Source organism: Triticum dicoccoides, chromosome 4A (assembly GCF_002162155.2).
Source record: "Triticum dicoccoides isolate Atlit2015 ecotype Zavitan chromosome 4A, WEW_v2.0, whole genome shotgun sequence".
Taxonomy (NCBI): Eukaryota; Viridiplantae; Streptophyta; class Magnoliopsida; order Poales; family Poaceae; genus Triticum; species Triticum dicoccoides.
The window spans coordinates 119,344,223-119,363,418 of NC_041386.1; positions in this window are offsets into that span (position 1 = coordinate 119,344,223).

The window sequence follows — 19,196 nt, forward strand, 5'->3', positions numbered from 1 at the left end:
AATTCAACTACACCTGGATATTAATTATCTGCAGCAATATGATCAGTAGCAAAGTAGTTTGATAGTTTTGATAGTAGTGACAGTAGCAACGGTAACAGTAATAGTGATATCAGTAATTTGTAGCAAGTTTAACAGTGATGATAGCAATAGTAACGCGGCAAGATCAATAACGATAAATTCGTAGGCATTGGATCAGTGACTTGTTGGATGATATTCATCATGTGACAGTTATAACCTAGGGCGATGGGGCACTATCTCCAGTTCATCAATATAATGTAGGCATGTATTCCGTAAATAGTCATACATGCTTTATTAAAAGAACTTGCATGACATCTTTTGGCATACCCTCCCGTGGCAGCGGGGTCCAGATTGGAAACTAAGGGATATTAATGCCTCCTTTTAATAGAGAACCAGAACAAAGCTTAACATATAGTGAATACCTAAACTCCTCAAACTACAGTCATCACCGGGAGTGGGCCCGGTTGTTGCTTAACTTGCATGATTGGGTCTAAAACATGGATATAATGATGAATTCATAAACGGTTCAGATCTGCAATCATGGCACCCCGGCCCAAAGTGACAAGCATTAAGCATGGCAAAGTCATAGCAACATCAATCTAAGAACATAGTGGATACTAGGGATCAGGCACTAAAAAAACTAACTCGATTACATGATGAATCTCATCCAACTCCTCACCGACCAGCGAGCCTATGAAGGAATTACTCACTCCCAGTGGGGAGCATCATGGAATTGGCGATGGAGAAGGGTTGGTGATGATGAAGAACGAAGATCCCCCTCTCCGGAGACCCAAACGGACTCTAGATCTGCCCTCCCGAGGAAGAACATGGCTTGGCTGCGGCTCTGTCTCGTGGATCACGATAATTCTTTCTCCCTGATCTTTTTCTAAAATAATGTGAATTTATAGTGTCAGGGGGTCATTAGTGGGGTCACCAGGTGGGTACAGCCCACCTGGGCGCGCCAGGAGAGGGGGCCGCTCCCTGGTGGGTTGTGCCCACCCAGGGGCCCCTGTCCGGTGGGTCTTGGCTCCAGAAATTCTTATTATTTGTATAAAAAATCCTCAAAAAGTTTCATTCCATTCCGTGAACTTTTATTTCTGCACAAAAACAACACCATGGTAGTTCTACTGAAAACAACGTCAGCCTGGGGTTAGTTTCATTCAAATCATGGAAATTAGAGTCCAAAACAAGAGGAAAAGCATGAGAAAAAGTAGATACATTGGAGATGTATCAACTCCCCAAGCTTAAACATTTGCTTGTCCTCAAGGAATTCAGTTGATAAACTGAAAGTGAGAAAGAAAAACTTTTACGAACTATATTGCTCTTGTTTGCATAAATAAGCTTAAACAACACCCAGGTTTTCAGCCAACATTATAGCTAACCATGTCAACAATAACTCTTAAAGATTATAATGACTCATATCAATGACATAATCAGCTAACGAGCAATAATAAGATATCTCAAACACCAACACGTTGTCAAAACAAACATGATATAATATGACAATAATGGTATCTCGCTAGCCCTTTCTGAGACCGCAAAACATAAATGCAGAGCACCTCCAAAGTTCAAGCAGCGACTAAACATTGTAATTCATGGTAGAAAAGATCCAGTCATGATGCACCCAACATTAGCTATACACAAGGCACAAATCATGACCGCTGTGCTCTACTCAGTTTCTGGCGCTTGTTTATAGAAGGTGATGACACAACATAAAAGTAAATACATAGTCCCTTCACAGAGGGAAGCAGTGATTTGCAGAGGTGCCAGAGCTCAATTTTTGAAACATAGATAAATGAATTTTTGAGACATGCACCCTTCTTATTCACTTCACGACCATCCGTTATCAACATCTTCCATGCTAAGTGCTACCTCTTGAGCACTGCGCTGGATTTCCCCGAAGAGGAGAGGATGATGCAGCAAAGTAGCGTAACTATTTCCCTCAGTTTTTGAGAACCAAGGTATCAATCCAGTAGGAGGCTACGCTCGAGTCCCTCGTACCTACACAAAAACAATAGCTCAACGCAACCAACGCGCTTAGGGGTTGTCAATCCCTTCATGGTCACTTACGAAAGTGAGATCTGATAGAGATGATAAATAATATTTTTGGTATTTTTGGTACAGAGATGCAAAGTGAAAAGTAAAAGGCAAAGTAAAAAGCAAAGCACTAATAAAGAGTGGGAGATTGATATGATGAGAAAGAGACCCGGGGGCCATAGGTTTCACTAGTGGCTTCTCTCAAGAGCATAAGTATTCTACGGTGGGTGAACAAATTACTGTTGAGCAATTGACAGAATTGAGCATAGTTATGAGAATATCTAGGTATGATCATGTATATAGGCATCACGTCCGAGACAAGTAGACCGACTCCTGCCTGCATCTACTACTATTACTCCACTCATCGACCGCTATCCAGCATGCATCTAGAGTATTAAGTTAAAAACAGAGTAATGCCTTAAGCAAGATGACATGATGTAGAGGGATAGTTTCATGCAATATGATAAAACCCCATCTTGTTATCCTTGATGGCAACGATACAATACGTGCCTTGCTGCCCCTTCTGTCACTGGGAAAGGACACCGCAAGATCGAACCCAAAGCTAAGCACTTCTCCCATGGCAAGAACAACCAATCTAGTAGGCCAAACCAAACTGATAATTCAAAGAGACTTGCAAAGATAACCAATCATATATAGAAGAATTCAGAGAAGATTCAAATATTATTCATAGATAGACTTGATCATAAACCCACAGTTCATCGATCTCAACAAACACACCGCAAAAAGAAGATTACATCGAATAGATCTCCACGAGTGAGGGGTAGAACATTGTATTGAGATCAAAAAAGAGAGAAGAAGCCATCAAGCTACTAACTATGGACCCGTAGGTCTGAAGTAAACTACTCGCACTTCATCGGAGGGGCTTGGATGATGATGTAGAAGCCCTCCGTGATCGGTGCCCCCTCCGGTGGAGCTCCGGAATAGGCCCCAAGATGGGATCTCGTGGATACAGAAAGCAGCGGTGGAATTAGGTTTTTGGCTCCGTATCTGATCGTTTGGTGGTACGTGGATATATATAGGAGGAAGAAGTACGTCGGTGGAGCAATAGGGGGCCCACAAGGCAGGGGCGCACCCTAGGGGGGCGCCCTCCACCCTCGTGACCGCCTTGTGGCTTTCTTGACGGAGGGTCCAAGTCTCCTAGATCTTATCTGATGAGAAAATCACGTTTCCGAAGGTTTCATTCCGTTTGGACTCCCTTTGATATTCCTTTTCTTCGAAATCCTAAAACAGGCAAAAAACAGCAGTTCTGGGCTGGGCCTCCGGTTAATAGGTTAGTCCCAAAAATAATATAAAAGTGGATAATAAAGCCCAATAATGTCCAAAACAGTAGATAATATAGCATGGAGCAATCAAAAATTATAGATATGTTGGAGACGTATCACTAAGCACGCTGGTGGCAGTTCCCAAGCAATAAAAGTAAAGGTTTACTCCATTGGGAGTTTTTTTTTTGATTATTCAAGAGATGAAATCTTTTTGTATTTTGCAGTTTGGGACTGGGCATCCCTATTACCGCCCATTTCCTCGTGCGATGGTGAGTGAATAAACACTCGACCTGAGGATAACATGCTTAGCATAAAAGATATCGACCACCTCCTGTCGTTCCATTAACGATCCATGCACACAAAAAGGATAAGTTTTAGAAGTTTTTAGTGGTGGCACATGCAAATTTACTTCGGACGGCAGGGTAATACAGTATATAGGTAGGTATGGTGGACTCATGTGGAATAACTTTGGGTTCAAGGTTTTTGATGTACAAGCAGAATTCCCACTTAGTACAGGTGAAGGCTAGCAATTTAAGATTGGGAAGCGGCCAGCTAGAGAGCAACAACGATCATAACCAGGCATTATGCATAAGTAACATTGGACACTAGCATGAGTAGGATATGAACAACATGAACATAAACATTATAGAGGCTATGTTGGTTTTGATTCAACTACATGCATGAACATGTACCAAGTCAAGCCACTTGAACATTCATAGGAGGATACCATATCATCATACTACATCATAATCATCTTAACGCTATGTTGATATCCAAGATAAATCATTATCCACTCCCAGTTACTTATGCATGGCATGAGAAACTATAATCTCTAATTGTCATTGCAAACATGTTTAATCATAATGGGCTGAAGCCTGGATATTAGGTTAAACATATTTACACAGACAGAACAAGCCGAGTTCATACCAGCTTCTCCTTGCCATGGCCAGCTCATCGAATATCGTCATTATTGTCTTTCACTTGCACGACCAAATGATATGAAAATAATAATAGTACAAGAGTGTCATCGACTAAGCTGGAATCTGCAAAACATTTTATTCAACAGGAGAAGACAAGGTAAAATGTGCTCTTATTAGTTCAATAGTTATTCATATGAGAGCCACTCAACATTTTCATCGTTGTCTTCTCCTCGGTAAGACTCGAATAAAATGGTAATTCGACTAGGCGTGGGCCCAGCCGTCAGTGCCTCCGACCACCAACTTCTCCGCCGACTGCTGGGGCCCGCCGACTGGTGGGCCCCGCCGACTGGTCTGGTACGGAGCCGACAGGCCGCGTCAGCCGCGGGCGGGTCTTGCCGGCGGCTGATTATTGTAACAGTGCTCCTGATGACGCAAGCTTGGTCAAGGGGTCATGGCAACAGTCCCGCCGCCTGGCGGGCGATCACTGTGGCCAGTCCCCATCTCTTCTTGATTAATGACGCGTGGGCCCCGGGGGAGGGCTCGGCCGACTCCCGACGGGTCCGACTGGGGTTCTCCCGCTGTCTCCCGAGGTCTCGCTGACTGGTGGGCCCTGCTGCCTCCAGGCCGTACAGACAAGCCGTCATGGGCGCAGGACCCGGTACAGTGGTGCTGATGTCAGGGCCGGCCGGGCAACAGTGCCACGCCTCAGGGAGATCTTCCCAAGTACGGCGTGTTGTAGCCATGCCTGCCCTTGGTAAGGGGCGGGGAGTGGGCTTCATTGTAGCCACACCCCTGCCCCGTCCCCTTCGATGAGGCCACGGTTTGTTGGAGTCGCCGGTCGACTCCCCAAAGCCGGCTTCTCTGGAAGTCACCCCTGGGACTCGGCCGTGAGCGGGCAGTCGGTCGCCTTGCCATAGACTCCCCAGGAGGCGGCTCTTCGCCCAGTGGTCTTGAGGGGCGCAGCCTGCCCCGATGTCTTGAAAGGTTATGGGGCTCGGGTTGGCCTACCCGTGGCCCGTTACTCCGACAGTAGTCCCCGAAGCTGGTGAGGCGCCGCGGACGATCGGCCGAGTAGCCTCAGCAGTTTCTCTTTTCGGGTGCTCAACACATGGTCTTTATTGACTTTTGCCGGGCTGACTAGAAGGAGTCGGACTCGCCCAACTCGGATTCACTCAATTCCGACTTGCTCAGTAGTTCGAACGTCGCGGCGGGATTTCAAGTGGCGTGCTAGCTAAGCTTCCAGGCCGCTGCCCGTTCTTGGCCTGTCACGCAAGGGCACATGGCCAGGCCGTCCTGCCAGCCCACCCGCACGACGGGACAGGCCCGTAGGCGGGGCCCGACACTACCGTGCCTCAGCGCCCGAGCGGATCCGCTGTGGCCCCGGTGGACGGTTAGGATTCCTATGGAGTTACTTCGTGTAGTAACTTTGCAGGGATCGTGGGGGGCGTGGGGTTGTGGGCATAGTAAATCCCCACGTCCGCCCCCTCGGCTTCGCAGCCCCGAGGGCTATAAGTAGGGGGAAGAGGGGAGCACGCGCGCCCCTCCTTCCCACAACCCCTTGCTTTGTTCCTCCTCGCAGCTCCTTGCTCTCCTGCTTCCTCTTCTCTTCTTCGCTCCGCCGCACGCCCAAGCTCCGGCGATCACCGCAGCAACAACTCGCGATGAGTTCCTCCTCCACTGCCGCGCCTCCCCCGGTGCGCTCCGGCACCTGGGACGGTTCCAAAGTCCATGAAGACCATATCGAGTTCCTCCGCCGGACTCGTCGGCTTCCCGGTGATGACCACGTGCAGGTGCGCCTCGCGCCGGAGGGGGAGATTCCCCCGCCCCGCAGGAGGGCGAGCGGGTCATCTTCCGCTTGCACCGCCTGCACGGGCTGGGGCTGCCGGCGAGCAGCTTCTTCCGGTCTTTCATGGAGTTCTACGGACTCCAGCCACACCACCTCACCCCCAACATAGTGGTGCTGTTGTCCGCCTTTGTGGCTCTCTGCGAAGGCTTCCTCAGAGTCCTCCCCACCCTCGAGCTCTGGGGAGAGTTCTCTTCTCCAAGCTCGGCACCCAGGCCGCGGGCGTGCCGGCTCAGTGCGGCGCCTTCATCGCCGTGCGAAGGACAGGAGCCGACAACCACTTCCCCTCCATCTCGCTGTTGAAGTCGGTGAAGATGTGGCAGCGGTCCTACTTCTACGTCAGGAACGTCGCCACGAGGGGCGACTGGGTCAATCTGCCGGCTTTCGAAGCCGGCCCGCTGGCTGGCAGACTGCCCAACTGGTCGTACCGGGCCAGGTCGCTGACACCTGCGGTAGCCGGCGCCATCACGTGACTCCGAGTGCTGACGCAGTCGGAAGGTCTGACTGGTCCGGACCTGCTGGCGGCCTTCGTCTCGCGCCGGGTTCTCCCACTCCAAGGCCGCCCTCACATGATATGCCAGATGAGTGGGGGCCGCGACCCGAGTCGGATGTGCACCAAGGACATGCCTCACGAAGAGGTGGCCCTTATGGTGAACTACCTCTCGGACAGCGGGCTCCCGGAGGACTGGCGTTTCGGCAAGGAGCCATACTCCTGCACCAACCCCCCGCCCGTGGTGAGTTGCCTTTCTTTTCTTTCTTTGGATTGTCTTCTTCTTGCCGAGTTTTGTTCTGACTAGTCAGCTTTGGTTAGAATCCCCTTCTTCACCCACCAGCCGGCACCTCGGGGCCGGCCCGTGAGTTTCCCGCCGACCGGGCGGAGAGCGACGTCGACGACCCCGATCTGGGGGCGGCGGCTCTGGAAGACGACGCCGAGGGACGAGGAGGGACGACAGGCGACTTCAGGCCCTCGGCTACCTTCACCGACTGTCCTGAAGACGACGCCGAGGGAGGAGTCGCCCCTCGCCATCGGCCAGGAGCCAGCCAGCCGGGCGCGGGCTCTTCTGCCGCGTCGGGCGCTCCAGGCGGCGGGAAGAAGCTCCGGGCTGCGCCGACTTTGTTCGGCAGCCAGCCGAAGAAGCCCAAGGGCTCGGCTGCGGCGACCCGGCGGGATGAGGCAGCCGCGAAGGCCATCCACTTCCGCAAGGAAGTGAAGAAGCCGCCGTTGGTCTCTGCGTAAGTATTCTGACTTCAAAGTTTATTCTTTCTTCATGTTTTGTCTCAGTCTCTGCTCGCCCCTCTTTCTTCAGGGCTCCCCTCTCTTTTGAGCGGGTCGCCGCCGCCTCCGTCATGGGGTCAGCGGAGACGCCCGCCACCACTCGGCGGATAGACCCCGCTACCGACCTCCGGGAGGCAATGAAGCGGAATGCGCAGGAGAAGCGCAATGAAGAAGAAGCCCTCCACCTGGAGAAGGCGGAGGCCAACAGGGCGGAGGCCTCCGCTAAGAAAAAACTAGCGGAGGCCAAAGCCGCCGCCGCGGCGAAGCAGCAGGCTGAGGAAGCCGCACGTCGCCAGGCGGCCTTGCTTGTTACCCCGCTGAACTCTGCGCCGCCGCCCCCGGAGTTCACGGGGCAGACTAGAGGAGCCGTCGGGGAGAACCTCGTCGAGGAGAGGAAAGGCGGCGAGCCCTCTACTCCGGGCGCGAACGTTCCGCCGCCGCCTCCGCCGCCGTCTGAAGACATGCAAGACGAGCAGCCAGCGGACCCTCCGGTGCCGCCGACCGAAGACGAGGCCGTGGCGAGGCTACTCCTCCAGGTCGGCTCGCCAGCGCGCCGTCATCTAGAGAAGGCGACTTCAGCACCCCGCCCCTTGGAAGCCGGCACCGCCAGCTCGGCGGCTCCAGATGCCGAAGCGACAAGCACCGCACCTGTTGGGTGGGTGCGAGGAGGCGGCACAGGGCCGCTGAACCGGGCACTCCTAGACGTCCAGGCGAAGCTCCGCGCTGAGGGCGACGCCCTCCAGAGTTGCACCAAGGCGTTCCTAGCGTCGCGGGCAGCCGTTCGGGTATGTTTTTTCTTGTTCCTCTCTGTGGGGGCGCGCCAGCGCACCCACTGGGTGTAGTCCCTGAGTTTCGGGCCGGCTGCTGCGCAGGCGGCCCGGAACTCCAATTGATGAACTTCTGGGTACTAACTTTGTCTGAGATGCTTGTTGCAGGATTACCACAACCTCCGCGTCACTGCCTTCAACCGCAATGTTGAAGAGCTGGGCAAGCGGACGGTCGACTTGGCGGAGAGCCGGAATAAGTCCTTCCATCTTTTTTCTTCTCTGCGAGGGCGCACTAGCGCACCCGCGGGCTGTAGTCCCCAAGATTCAGACCGACTGCTGAGCAGTCGGGCCGGATCTCCCCGGCGACCTACTTTATTGACGACTATCATCTTTCTTCCTTTCCTTCAGGAGCCAACGCTGCTCTTCAACAGCAGCTGAGCGAAGCCAACTCCGCCCTGCTCGCCAAAGGGGAGGAGTGCAGCAGGCTCGCCACAGAGCGCGATCTGCTGGCCACTCAGTTGGCAGAGCAGAAGGAGCTGCTTGTGAAATCGCAGAGGGAGGCGGAGGAGACGGAAACCGCCCTCTTGGCCGAGTTCACGAGCGAGCGCTCCTCCTGGTCTGACAAGGAGGCGCTGCTGTCCTCCGGCTTCCACGAGATTGAAGACATCATTGATGGTGAGTCTCCTTATTTTCTTTCTTCGAGCTGCCGACTTAGATCATGCTGACTCCTGGTTTTTGACTTGCTTTTTTCGTTTCTTCGTGTCTTTTGCAGACTTCTTCCCTGCGCAGTCGCAGGCCGCTATCCAAGCCATCGAGGCCGATCGTGAAAGTTAGAGGGTGGAGGGCGCGGAGATCGCCGCCGATGCCCCCCGAAGTCTTGATGAGCACATCTTGAGCATTGAGGCTCGCCTCCGGCCGGCTCACCGGATGCTGCGCCGGCTTCAGCGCGTCGGCTCCCAGGCGATTTCCGCCCTTTGGCTGGATATGCAGGCTCCGCGCACCCCCAGCCTGACGGCCAACTGGTTGGAGGTCGCGCCTGGTCGCCTCGAGGCCTGGAAGGGCTCTTTGGCCCGGGCTGGAGCGCGCCGAGCCTTGGAGTTCATCAAGGCGTGGTACCCGGGGCTAGATCTAGATCGGTTGGCCACGCTTCGGTCGGAGGCCCAGCCGGAGTTGGCGGCTGCAGAAGACGCCCTTGTCAAGCATGCTGTGGTGATCGCTGAGTACACCGACACGAGCATCTTCGTCCCCGAGCGGTCTGAAGACGGCGAGGAGGTACCACCGGAGTGGTTTGGGATGAACCCAGACTACGGCGAAGACTCGGCGGAGGTGATTGGCTCCAGTGTCGAGGAGGAGGACGAGGCGGAGGATGAGGGCGAGGCGGAGGCACTAGAAGACGGAGCAGACGGCCAGCCTCAGCCCGACCGCGGCTCCAGCAATGAGCCGCGTGCGACCGACCCGACTGCCGCCGGAGGTGATCAAGCCGAGACTAGCTGGCCGACCGCCCCGACGCCTGACGCTGGCGCCTCCTCCGACCCCCCGAATCCGTCTGCTGCCTCCTAAGTCGCCGCTGTGTATTTTGTTTTATCTGCTTTAGTAGTCTTTTGAAGAACTTGTTAATTTGCACAATTCCACCCGCGGGGTGTATTTTGAACCTCTACTCGACAATTCGGCCAAGGGCCTATGTTATATATATATCTATCTTTTCTTGCTCATTGTTCTTTTGGCTGTTTTCCTTTGCCGCTTTCTCTTAGTTGCCTGCCTTGCCAATCGGACACCCGCTCTGCGGACTGTTGCTGGATCAAGTGCTAGGCTACTTTGGGAAAGTAAGTACTTAGCCGATTTCAAGATTGTTTGAGCAAGTTGGATAGAAAACGACAATCCGACTGTCCGAGAGTCGGTTTGCGAGAAAGGCTGGAAGCCGTCTTGAGCTATGTTTTACGCTTTGAGTCCTTAGCCATTTTCCATGCGAGCACCCATTCTGCCTTACCTCTGCCCACCGTACAGTCGCTCTGCAAGCTGCGGCTTCTGACAGAAGACGACTTAGGTGTTACACACTACTTGTCCGGCTGCAGGAAGCATTTCATAGTGCAAGGCGGCAAGTCCCCGGGCCGACTTGTCGAGCCCGGTGCCACGTGGCATGACAAAGAGTAACATACTTGTAGGCACAATTTTTATCATATAGACAAAAGAGGGCAGTCCCCGAGCTCGTCTCAGGGGGCCCGAAGTCTTGGTACTTTAATACAAAAGGTAGCGTGGTACATACTGTATCAACTGTAAAATCTTCGGAGAAGATTTGCATTCCATGGCCGCTCTTTCTCCTTGCCGGAGTCGTCCCTCTTGCGTGCTCGGGGCTTCTGAGCGTCGATCAGGTAGTAGGAATCGTTGCCTAGTACTTTGTTGATGATGAAAGGGCCTTCCCAAGGCGGCGACAACTTGTGCTGGCCGGCTGTTCGCTGGATCTGCCGGAGTACAAGGTCGCCCTCTTGGAAAGATCTTGGCCTGACCTTCCTGTTGTGGTATCGGCGCAGGCTCTGCTGGTAGATGCTGGACCGGCTGAGTGCCAACAGCCGGCCCTCTTCCAGCAAATCGACGCCGTCTTGTTGTGCTTCTTCTGCTTCCTCCTCGGTGTACATGGTGACTCGTGGGGATTCGAACTCTATGTACGTTGGGATGACGGCTTCGACACCATAGACGAGGAAGAAGGGCGTGAAGCCGGTTGACTTGTTTGGAGTGGTGCGCAGACTCTAGAGAACGGCTGGCAGCTCGTCGAGCCAGCAGCCAGCCGAGCGCTCCAGAGGCTCGATCAACCGAGGCTTGATGCCGGACAGGATGAGGCCGTTTGCTCGCTCCACTTGGCTGTTTGACTGCAGGTGGGCAACGGACGCTAGGTCCAGTCAGATGCCCTGTGTTGCACAGAAATGGGCCAAGGCGCCTTTGGTAAAATTTGTGCCATTGTCGGTGATGATGCTGTGTGGTATGCCGTACCGAATTGTGATATCCGTGATGAAGGTTACGGCAGTCGGACCATTCAGTTTCTTAATTGGCTTCACTTCCACCCACTTGGTGAACTTGTCCACTGCGACAAGTAGGTGAGTTAAACCACCTCGTGCTGTCTTGAATGGTCCCACCATGTCTAGACCCCAAACTGCGAAAGGCCAAGCAATAGGGATGGTCTTGAGCGCGGAAGCCGGCTGGTGCGGCTTGGAGCTGAACTTCTGGCACCCTTTGCACTTCTGGACCAACTCCTTGGCCTCTTCCAAGGCAGTCGGCCAAAAGAAACCGTGCCGAAAAGCTTTGGCGACGAGTGCTCTTGAAGCCGCATGGTGGCCGCATTCGCCTTGATGGATGTCTTTGAGGATCGCCTGGCCTTGCTCTGGCTCTACGCAGCGCTGGTAGACACCAGTGACACTGCGCCTGACCAGCTCTCTATTGATTATGGTATAGGCTGCTGCCCGATGTTGTACTTGCCGAGCTGAGGTCTCATCAGGTGGTAGCTCTTTGTCCAGCAGGAATTTGAGGATGGGCTGGGCCCATGAGGGTGCTGCTATTTCTTCAACTACCAGAACTGCGACTTGGACGAGGGCGGCTGGGCTGGGAGGTGGCGGGCTGGAGTCAACAGCCGCTTGCTGGGCTGATGAAGTCCCCAGGCCGACTGGCGTGGTCCTTGGGCCGAGTTCTGGAATCTTCGAGTCCGTCACCGTAGTCCCCGGGCCGGGCTCGACTGTGGCAGTTTTGGAGTTGCCCGCCAAAGTCCCCGTTCCGACTGTCGGAGCTCTGGAGTCGGATCCGCCGTCTTCGGGAGGAGCCGACACGAAAATGGAGTCTGATTCTGATGAAGGCTTGACAGACGGCTTGAGGAGGCGTTGAAGGGCGACGCCGGATGGTATTGCTTGGCGGGTGGAGCCAATTCGTGCCAAGCCGTCTGCTTGGTCGTTGTCGTTTCTTGGCACATGGAAGAATTCGCACCCTTCGAAATACCCGTTGAGTTGCTGCACGAGGAAATGGTAGCTCGCCATGTTTGCGTCTTTTGCGTCCCAGTCGCCAGATGACTGCTGGACCACTAAGTCCGAGTCACCATAACACAAGATCCGGCGGATGCCAAGTTCTTTGGCAAGACGGAGCCCGTGAATGAGCGCCTCGTACTTGGCCACGTTGTTGGAGGCGGCAAAATGGATTTGTAGTGCATATTTGAGCTTGTCGCCTTTGGGAGAGATGAGGACGACGCTAGCTCCCAAGCCGGTGCGCATCTTGGAGCCGTCGAAGTGCATCCGCCAATGGGTGGAGTCAGGCGCTGGAGGCAGGTACTGGGTCTCAGCCCAGTCGACGAGGAAGTTGGCTAGTGCTTGTGATTTGATAGCGGTGCGGGGCTGGTAGTAGATGGTGTAAGGAGCCAGCTCTATGGCCCACTTGGCGACTCGACCAGAGGCATCTCGGCTACCGATGATCTCGGCAAGTGGAGCCGTGCAGACCACTGTGATTGGATGCTCTTGAAAGTAAGGCTTCAATTTCTTGGCAGCAAAGTGCACGCCATAGCACATCTTCTGGTAGTGGGGGTAGTTCTGCTTGGAGGTCGACAGTACCTCGCTCAGGTAATATACTGGTCTATGGACAGGTAGCGCCTTGCCTTCCTCCTTGCGCTCTACTACAATGACTGTGCTGACTACTCGGCTGGTGGCGGCGATGTACAGGAGCATAGGTTCCTTGGGAGTCGGAGCCGCCAGGATGGGTGGAGTGGTCAGCATCTTCTTCAACTGGTGGAAAGCTTCGTCCTCCTTATGGTTCCACTCGAAAAAAGTGGTCTTCTTCATGAGTTGGTATAAGGGGAGAGCTTTCTCGCCCAGCCGACTGATGAATCGGCTGATGAATGCCAAGCAGCCGGTGAACTTCTGCACATCCAGCAGTTGGCTGGGTACCTCCATTCTCTCGATGGCCTTGATTTTTACTGGGTTGCATTCCATGCCGCGTTCAGAGACCAGGAAACCTAGCAGCTGGCCGTCTGGTACTCCGAAGACACACTTCTCGGGGTTGAGCTTGATTTGGAATCGACGCAGGTTCTCAAAGGTCTCCTTGAGGTCTTCCAACAATGTTCCTCGCTTTTCCGTCTTCACCACCACGTCGTCCACATAAACGTGGGCGTTCCTGCCGAGCTTCTTGAGGAGGCACTTCTGCATGCAACGCTGAAAGGTGGCGCCGGCATTCCTCAAGCCGAACGTCATGGTGAGGTAGAAGAATGCTCCAAACGGCGTGATGAAGGCGGTCTTCAATCTGTCAGCCGGGTTCAGCTTGATTTGGTGATATCCTGAGTACGCATCCAAGAAACTCATTAACTCGCATCCGGCTGTTGAGTCTATCACCTGGTCAATTCTTGGTAGAGCAAATGGGTCCCTGGGGCAGGCCTTGTTGAGGCTCGTGTAGTCAATACACATTCGCCATTGCTTGTTCTTATTTAGCACCAGGACCAGATTTGCCAGCCACTCTGGGAAGAAAACTTCCATAATGAAGCCGGCTGCTAGGAGTCGGGCTATCTCTTCTCCGACAACTCTTCTCTTCTCTTCTGATAAGCGGCGCAGGGGCTGCCTGATCGGCTTTGCATCAGATCGGACGTGTAACTTGTGCTCGGAGAAATCCGTCGGTACACCTGGCATGTCCTTGGGAAACCATGCGAAGATGTCCCGATTCTCACGGAGGAAATCGATGAGCTCGCCTTCCTATTTGCTGTCGAGGTTTGCACCTATGACAGCGTACCTCTCTGGGTGCTCCGGATCCAAGGGTATCTTCTTTGTCTCTTTGGCCGGCTTGAACAAACCTTCGACTTCTGACTCCTTCGGGTCGGGCGATATCTCCGGCTGCTTGCAGGCCATCGCCACAACTCGCTCAAGGAGTCGCTTCTCGGCTGCAATCACCAGGGACTCGGCCAGCCGACTGCTCTCGGCCACACAAGCGGACGACTTCCGGTAGTCGCCGGCCATAGTCAGAATTCCCCTGGAACTGGGCATCTTCGTCTTGAGGTAGGCGTAGTGGGGGACCGCCATAAACTTGGCCAAGGCGGGCCGGCCAAGTAGCGCATGGTATGGACTCTCAAGGTCCACTACCTCAAACCAAACAGACTCTCTTCGGAAGTGATCTTTGTCCCCAAAGAGGACGTCAATCAGGATCTTGCCGATTGGTGAGAAGGAAAGCCCAGGAACAATGTCGTGGAACACAGTCCGGCTGTTCTGAAGCTGTCTCTGCTTGATTCCTAACTTCTCCATGGTGTCCTTGTACAGGATGTTGATGCTGCTGCCCCCATCTATCAGAACTCGCAAGAAACGCGCGGCCTGTTTGTCCGTGGCAAAGGTGGCGTCCAGGACTAAGGCGTAGGAGCTCGGACTCGGCATCACTTCTGGATGGTCAGCCCTGCTCCAGCTGATGGGCCTCTCAGACCAGTGCATGAACTCTGGCGTCTCTGAGGCTATTGCGTTCACCTCTTGTCGCTGCAGCCGCCTGCTGCGTCGATCATCAGCCACACTGGTGAACACCACGTAGGCTCCATGCTCTTCAGGGTATTCGTCTTGTACTGCGCCGACTGGCCTGACTGCCGGCTACTGGGCGGAGGCGGAGGCAGCTGCCCAACAGGCGGGGGTGGCAGGAGGCCGTCTCCCTTGGCGATCCTGGTGAGCCAGTGGCACTTCCGGGTGGTGTAACTCGACGGCTTCGCGCCGCTGTGGAACTTGCAAGGTCCATCCAAGGTCTGCTCGTAGGAGAAGGCCGGCAACCAGTTCAGCTTGCCGCCTTTTTGTCGCTTGGGCGAAGGCTGCTCTTCTGGCTGCTGGGCTTCAACGGTCGCGACCTGCCGGCTGCTGGAAGCCAGCTGCGGGGCCTTGCGCTTGTTGTCGCCCTGCTGTTGTCGCCGGCCGGCGTCTGCCGCCGGAGTTCTTGGAGCCTGAGGAGCTACTTTGCCAGTCGTGCTGATTTGAATTTCCGTCTTCATGGAGGAGTCGGCCGTAGCGTACTTGTCCGCTATGATCAGCAGCTCGTCGAGGGTTTCTGGCTCGTCACAGAGGAGCTTGTGCTTGAGGAGGGTGCCTTCTCGGCATCCGGCTGTGAAGTACTCGATGACCTGCAGTTCGTGCATGCCCTCGCAGGAGTTCCGGAGCTCATCCCAACGCGTGAGGTAGTCGCTAGTCGACTCGTCAGGACCTTGCACGCAGAAGGAGAGCTGACGAGGCTTGGGAGGATGCTTGTACGTGCTGGTGAAGTTGCGGACGAACGCTTCGGTGAAGTCGACCCAGCTGTTGATGCTGCGGGGCTTTAGGCTGTTCAGCCATGTCCGGGCAGTGCCCTGGAGCATGAGCAGAACGTACTTTACGGCGACACGCTTGTTGCCGTTTGCTATGCTGACAGCCGTGGAGTAGTCGACTAGCCAATCTTCCGGCTTCACAGAGCCGGTATACTTGGGCGTGTCTCTTGGGAGCGTGAACCCTTTGTGAAAGGGCTCGTCCCGAAAGCGGGGCCCGGAACAAGGCGGACCCAGCTCGTCTTCTTCTTCCAACGCCAGGGACCAGTGAAGTCGGTCGATCCGGTGGCGGGCGTCATTCTCTCCAACTCCCTCTCGGCGGCCAAGGCGGTCACCGAGAGTCGGATGGTCGACAGGCGGCGGGGAGACTCGCCTCTCCTTGCGGGGAGGGGGAGGCGGATAGTCGTCCCGTCGTTCCACTGCTCTCGGGCGGCCGTCTCGGTCGCGCTCTATGGTAATCCGAGTCCGACTGTGGCTGACAGCCGGCTCCTTGTCCTTTCTTCCTCGGGCGCCGCCAGTCAGCGTCTGAGACGTCGCGCCTTGATCTCGGTGCGGGTCGTCGTTTGGCCGCTGCGGCGCCTCCGTGCGGCAGCCGGCCTTGTTCTGCGCGGCGGCCGCGTCGAGGAGCCGCTGGACTCGCTCCATCATGAGGCGGCGCTCTTCGCCCTCGAAATTGTCCAGCTCATCCGCCGCTGCCTGGGCGGCTCGGATGTTCTCCGCTGGCGTGGCATACATGGGGCGGCTAGCCCCAAACAGGCTGGCGGTGGCTATGCCGCGCTGTTGAACCGCGCCAAGGCGGCTGGGCCCTGCCGGGGCCGGCGAGCCGCCAACAGCGCGATCCATCTCCCGCTGGTAAGCTTCCGACATGTGTCTCATGCTGGACAGCTTCTTCACGCCTTCAACAAGCTGAAGGCGGCGTGCTTCCAACGTCTCCGCGTCAGCATCTTCCGGAATGGGCGGAACTAGGTCTTGCAGCACCGCGCCGAGTGGGTCGGGCGCCCCTCCGCCAGGGAACTCGTCGTGACTGATGACCAGCACCTTAGTGACGGTGCTTCCATCGCTCCCCGCGTGGGGGAGAGGTTCATAGTAGACCACCACGTTGGTGGGGAACGCGTCGACCGACGCGGTGTCAGAGTCGACCATCATCCGGTCGGTGGAGCCTACGGACTCCAAGTCTACGGCAGGCTCATCGGAAACATGGAGTTGATCGAGGAGGCCCGCGAGGAGGTTTTCGGGGCCGCCTGCGCCTGCGTCGGACGCAGGTTCGTCAGAGAGGCGGACCTTGCCGACAAGTTCGTCCAAGGAGCTGGTTGCGCAGGCGATCTCAACACCGGGCAGCGCGTCGACGCAAACTTCATCTGGCGTGCCTGGCTGGTTGTGCTCGCCAGGGAGGAAAAGGGTTCCCGTCCAGAATAGATCTCCGTACGGCGGTGCACCATGCCCCACGGTGGGCGCCAAATGTCGGGCGTTTGGTGCGACATATGCCAACGGATGGCTTATCATGGTGGGGGCGAGTAGAACATCGCCGATGCCTGGAAATGGGATGAGGCAAAGACATGCACGCCGGCGAATCTTACCCAACTTCGGGGCTCTCTGGGGAGATAATACCCCTACTGCTGCTCTGCGGGGTCTCCGCATGATCACTATGGTCAAGTGTTTACATGGTTGCTCCTTGAGCTGTGTCTGGTGGTAGGAGAGGGCAAGGCTAGCTCTCTCCTTCTATCTGGTATGGTATAGAACTACTGGGATCCAACCCTTTGCATGGGTACCCTGGGGGGTTTATATAGGCCTACCCCCAAGGGGTACAATGGTAATTCGACTGGGCGCGGGCCCAGCCGTCAGTGCCTCTGACCTCCGACTTCTCCGCCGACTGCTGGGCCCCGCCGACTGGTCTGGTACGGAGCCGACAGGCCGTGTCCGTCGTGGGCGGGTCTTGCCGGCGGCTGATTACTGTAGTCGTGCTCCTGATGACGCAAGCTTGGTCAAGGGGTCGTGGCAACAGTCCCGCCGCCTGGCAGGCGATCACTGTGGCCACTCCCCATCTCTTCTTGATTAATGGCGCGTGGGCCCCGGGGGAGGGCTCGGCCGACTCCCCCGGGCCGACTCCCGACGGGTCCGACTGGCGGTTCTCCCGCCGTCTCCCGAGGTCTCGCTGACTGGTGGGCCCTGCTGCCTCCAGGCCGTACAGACAAGCCGTCGTGGGTGCAGGACCCGGTACAATGGTGCTGTTGTTAGGGCCAGCTGGGCAATAGTGCCACGCCGCAGGGAGATCTTCCCAAGTACGGCGTGCTATAGCCATGCCCGCCCTTGGTAAGGGGCGGGGAGTGGGCTTCATTGTAGCCATGCCCCTGCCCCGTCCCCTTCGATGAGGTCACGGTTTGTTGGAGTCGCCGGCCGACTCCCCAAAGCTGGCTTCTCTGGAAGTCGCCCCTGGGACTCGGCTGTGAGCGGGCAGTCGACCGCCTTGCCGTAGACTCGCCAGGAGGCGGCTCTTCGCCCGGTGGTCTTGAGGGGCGCAGCCTGCCCCGATGTCTTGAAAGGTTATGGGGCTCGGGTTGGCCTACCCGTGGCCCATTACTCCGACACCTGTGCAGCAGCGTGAGCGTTCCAGTAGGCGAGGATTGAAGGAAATATGCCCTAGAGGCAATAATAATGTTATTATTTTATTTCCTTATATCATGATAAATGTTTATTATTCATGCTAGAATTGTATTATCCGGAAACATAATACTTGTGTGAATACATAGACAAACTAAACGTCACTAGTATGCCTCTACTTGACTAGCTCGTTAATCAAAGATGGTTATGTTTCCTAACCATAGACATGTGTTGTCATTTGATTAACGGGATCACATTATTAGGAGAATGAGGTGATTGACATGACCCATTCCATTAGCTTAGCACCCGATTGTTTAGTATGTTGCTATCGCTTTCTTCATGACTTATACATGTTCCTATGACTATGAGATTATGCAACTCCCGTTTGCCGGAGGAACACTTTGTGTGCTACCAAACGTCACAACATAACTGGGTGATTATAAAGGAGCTCTACAGGTGTCTCCAAAGGTAAATGTTGGGTTGGCGTATTTCGAGATTAGGATTTGTCACTCCGATTGTCGGAGAGGTATCTCTGGGCCCTCTCGGTAATGCACATCACATAAGCCTTGCCAGCATTGCAACTAATGAGTTAGTTGCGAGATGATGTATTACGAAACGAGTAAAGAGACATGCCGGTAACGAGATTGAACTAGGTATTGAGATACCGACGATCGAATCTTAGGCAAGTAACATACCGATGACAAAGGGAACAACGTATGTTGTTATGCGGTCTGACCGATAAAGATCTTCGTAGAATATGTGGGAGCCAATATGAGCATCCAGGTTCCGCTATTGGTTATTGACTGGAGACATGTCTCGGTCATGTCTACATTGTTCTCGAACCCGTAGGGTCCGCACGCTTAAGGTTTCGATGATAGTTATATTATGAGTTTATGAGTTTTGATGTACCGAAGTTAGTTTGGAGTCCCGGATGTGATCATGAACATAAGGAGGAGTCTCAAAATGGTCGAGACATAAAGATTGATATATTGGACGGCTATATTCGGACACCGGAAGTGTTCCGGGTGATTTCGGAGAAAACCGAAGTACCGGAGGGTTACCGGAACCCCCCGGGAGAAGTAATGGGCCATATGGGCCTTAGTGGAGAGAGAGAAGGGCAGCCAGGGTGGGCCGCGCACCTCCTCCCCCTGGTCCGAATTGGACTAGGAGAGGGGGGG